The 4,341-nt window shown below is 31.1% G+C and overlaps 1 long non-coding RNA gene across 1 annotated transcript; it reads right to left on the bottom strand.

Moving 5' to 3' along the window:
* Positions 1 to 1,892: 1,892 nt before the first annotated feature.
* Positions 1,893 to 3,577, bottom strand: LOC108975401. Its single transcript, XR_001993870.1, has 3 exons — positions 3,340 to 3,577; positions 3,184 to 3,269; positions 1,893 to 3,090 (listed from the first exon to the last, which is right to left on the bottom strand). It is a non-coding gene; the product is annotated as an uncharacterized LOC108975401 (long non-coding RNA).
* Positions 3,578 to 4,341: the final 764 nt, after the last annotated feature.

A 4,341-nucleotide genomic window follows, 5' to 3' on the forward strand; every position in this document is an offset into this window, starting at 1 on the left:
TTTAATTCATTAGGCAAATATGTGTTTGCTATAGCATCTACAATCCACTTAAAAATTTGATGTTTATAGCATCGTTTAGTACAAACCCGATACATTCTTTTTCTAGGGGTCCCTTCAGTTTCGAATTACCTAAAGTGAAAGAATGTGTATATTCTTCAAGATTTGCTGGTTGAAGGGATTTACTTAAGGGCTCAGCTTCAAACGTATTACTGTATTACTGTTTGAAGTTGAGACAGTTCTAATTAATCTAAGATGTATCGGGTAAAAATCCTCACAACCTAATTCTATAATGTTGTCCTGTCCGTTTTGGTCAATTATTCTACCGACTTGTTCACTACAACTTATGCCCATATAAACTTACGCTATAGGTGGAGATAATCTTAAATTTAAATCTGAGCGACACTTCCTCATCTTAAGTGAGAAACAGCTTTACCCATTCACACCGTCTAGTGAAAATAAATAAAACACAGACATTAGCTAAACTAAAAATGTTTATAGTTTAACTATTAACAAAGAAGGCGTCACGAAATATTAAATGAAGACATTTTAACGTTTACATTTTATTATTACTAATTAAAAAAAAATCGAGYTTTTATTGTATCGCGTTTAGTTTTGAGAACATTTTTTGTAAGAATCATAGCAGAAATTGAAATATCGGAAATATTTTGTTTCAGCTTCTAACAAAAAATGTAATATTTATTTTGAACTAAATTATTTATTTTTGTTTTGAATACTTATATAAATCAAGTTTTATTACTTTTTTTTATATTTGTCCACATTTTTAACACTGGATATACCAGACCAGTCAAAATGACGTGTAATATTTTTTTTCCGTAATGATATCATGACTTTTCTAGTTATAACTAAAGAATTAATTTTATTAAGTCTATATTACTGGAAACCTTGAAACCTCATTAACCACTTCCTTTTTAAGAACAATCATTTTGACTGGTTTGGTATAAATAAATATACTTCAATCTATAAGTTTATGTTAAATAAAATAAAATAATCACAAATTTCTAAGGTGTCCTCTTGTTTTGTCCGATAGCTGTATACATATATATGTGTATATATTAAAATATAAATTATAAAATAACGCGATTTTTTAAATGCACATCTTTTATGATATAACGTCATTTGAATTTCGGACGTCCCTATTCACATTTTGTTTTCGTATTTGGACAAAATTTTTCTAACATGTATGTCCGGTTTCACAGTGCATACTTATGTTGTACGTAAGATAATCAGGAAAATAGTGTTTTACAGTTCATACTTATGTAATGCTTAAGTACTGAATAGGGAGACTTAAGCAGTGCTTAAATAACAGCTGATTTTTGTTTTGAATTTTCAGTTATTTGTGTAAAAAGGAATAATAAGATATAACAAATTATATTTTGTGAAAAAAAAAATGGAATCGGATAGGGAACAGTGACCCAGAATACGATGACCTCTGGAATGTTATAATAATGCGACGAGCAAAAGAAATCACGTCCCGGTCAAAATTCTTCAAGCTATATGACGATAAAGATTTCCGCGACAGATTTCGGATTAGCAAAAAAACAGCCTGGAATGTGCACGATTGTATTCGACTACAAATTGAACACAAAACCAAGTGGTACATATAAATTGCATTACATTGAGGTTTTATGCTACGGGAAGTATGTTGAGGACAGTAGGAGATTTATTTGGAGTATCTAAAAATACGGTATCAAGAGTTATACCAGTAGTTTCACACCACAAAGCCCAATTAAAAGACCATCACATTTATATGCCAAAAACGGAAAGAGACCTGAAAAAGTCCAAGAGAGACTTTTTTAAATTAGCTAAATTTCCTCGAGTGATCGCATCAAGTGATTGCACTCATGTAAAAATTATTTCTCCAAGTAAAGAAAGTCCAAAAAATATTTCACTCAAAAACTTTTTATATACTTCATATACAGGTGGGGAACATGCAGAACTATTTCGTAATAGAAAACGTATATTTTCCATCAACGTCCAGACGTTATGTGATAGTGATCTCCGCATCATAGACATCGTTGCACGGTGGCCCGGATCCACTCGTGATGTTATTATTTTCCGTAACTCTCGGATTCATTGTCGATTAGAATCCTAAGAATTTGGTTCTGGAATAGTAGTTGCAGACAGTGGTTATGAAAATAACCACTCCGTGATTGTTGTTGGAATACATACAAAAATGAGTTTACACATTTACAATTCTCAATACTATGTTTTCGAATCGTTATAACTTATGTGGGATGGCATCTCTGGCAGAAAGGGAAAATAAGAAAAGGGACAGTACGGAAAAGACAGCGTAGGTTGCTCTGATCACGATGAGCTAAAGCAGCAAGAGTTAGAAGTCGGTCACCAAACTGAACAGACATGCGCGGCGAGCAAGCAAGAGTTAGAAGTCGGTCAGACGTGCGCAGCAAGTAAAGGTTGAGAACTAAAAAGTGAATAACGCAAGAAGAATTATTTGTGAGAGTGAAAACTACTTATATTTTATAACTGAATTTAGAGACTATATTTTGTAAATGAAGTGTACTTAATTGTTATCATTAAAGAAGTGGATTAACAAACTTGTATACTTATATCGAAATTGGTGAATGCAATAGGGTACGAATCCCACACTTATAACTTTAAGAGACATGTGCAAACCCTAATTTTTATTTAAACAAGTGTAAAAATTTAAAATTTTACGACTTTACGATGCTTTAAGACAGGTTGTGAACGCCCCAATTGTAGTTTAATAAATACGTTTATAATTTTACATGCACATATGCATTTTTTATTTCACACTTCCAGCTCCTTTATTCTTCTTTCCTAATCTAGTGCTAAAATTTTCATTTCCAAATCATGTTTTTCTTTCATCAACTTCGTTGATAGGTTGCTACTTTCTTCTAATGGCTTCATTCTTTGTTCGTGCTCCACATATATTATATTTATTTCAGCTTCATATTTTTCTTCCGTCCATTTTGCTTTCATATCTCCTAACTTTGCCCAAACATTTTTCGCAGATCTTTGCGGTTTTTCAAATTTTAGTTTTGTATTTTTTGGTGTTTTCAACTTGCTGGGATCATATTTGTTCTAAAGCTGGTTTGATTCAAAGTTTAACGTAACGTTGACGTTCAAAAAGTTAGATTTATTTGTAATGATTCTGATATTTTTTACTTTAAAATTCTTTACCATTTATTCCTTTATAATTTCCACTTCAGTCGTGTTTTCGAAATCCACTATGCTTTCTGATGTATTTTCCTCCAATATCACGGACTCTATTTTAGAGAATTGATAAAATCATACATTTGAAATATCATGAAAATAAAATCAAGTGTATAAACTCACCATCAATATTTACGGCAATTATATCATTGTCATACACACTCTGCATGCCACTAACTTGCTTCTCATGCAACACAGTCAAAAGTTTTTCATCAAACTCAGTTAACAATTTCTTGGTGATCTTCCAGTTCCAATAGCTGCTCCGACTCGCTTGCGGTGAAATTCGGGGTTCATTTCTGGATTTCATCCATTTGCGACATAACTTTCCTTCCAAATTTATACGCTGTCTATAATAATTTAAATATTTGAATCATATGTTTGTGGATGGTATTTGTAAAACATATGTTGCCCACAACGTTGCCATATATCATAATAAAATTTTATAGAAATTAAGCATTGACTGTGAAACGCAAGCGACTACTCAGTTTGCAACAATGCTTAGCTAAGATTTTATTTAGGCACAACTTAAGTATGGAACGTGAAACCGGGCTTCAATTCGTCGCACTAACACTTTATACAAATATCTAATATCACTTATTTACATATAGACTATTATCAAGAATGATAGAAACAAGATTGCGCAATGACGAGTTCAAATTTTGTTCGTTCTGCGCATCTACGTCACGGTTGACCAACGTACAATCAGCTGATTTTCAGTTGGTTGTTTTTCTGTGCAATTAGAATCAATCTTGTATTGCAGGCATACAAAAACATGAATATTATTAAAAGTTAACATCAATATAAGTAAATATTAATAAAAAAAAATATCTATATGTGATTATTTTATAGTGAACATTTACCTACATATTCAATTCATTATATTTTCGTTGCATTATTTAATTTTGTCTCTTTGCTGTGTTTGTTTCAATTATATACATACATTTATGCAAATAAAAATATTGAATATTTTGTGACCAACTATCAATTTATTTCTTTTTTTGCTGTACATATTTTAAATTAACTTTTTATTTAAAGAACGAATCCTAAAATACATTCTAGTTCTGAAAAACAATTCTTTGACTTTGATGCTACAATTAACAAAATTACTTAAATCTAAGTGCTTCT

Source organism: Bactrocera latifrons, unplaced genomic scaffold, assembly GCF_001853355.1.
Source record: "Bactrocera latifrons isolate USDA-ARS-PBARC rearing strain unplaced genomic scaffold, ASM185335v1 scaffold_640, whole genome shotgun sequence".
NCBI lineage: Eukaryota > Metazoa > Arthropoda > Insecta > Diptera > Tephritidae > Bactrocera > Bactrocera latifrons.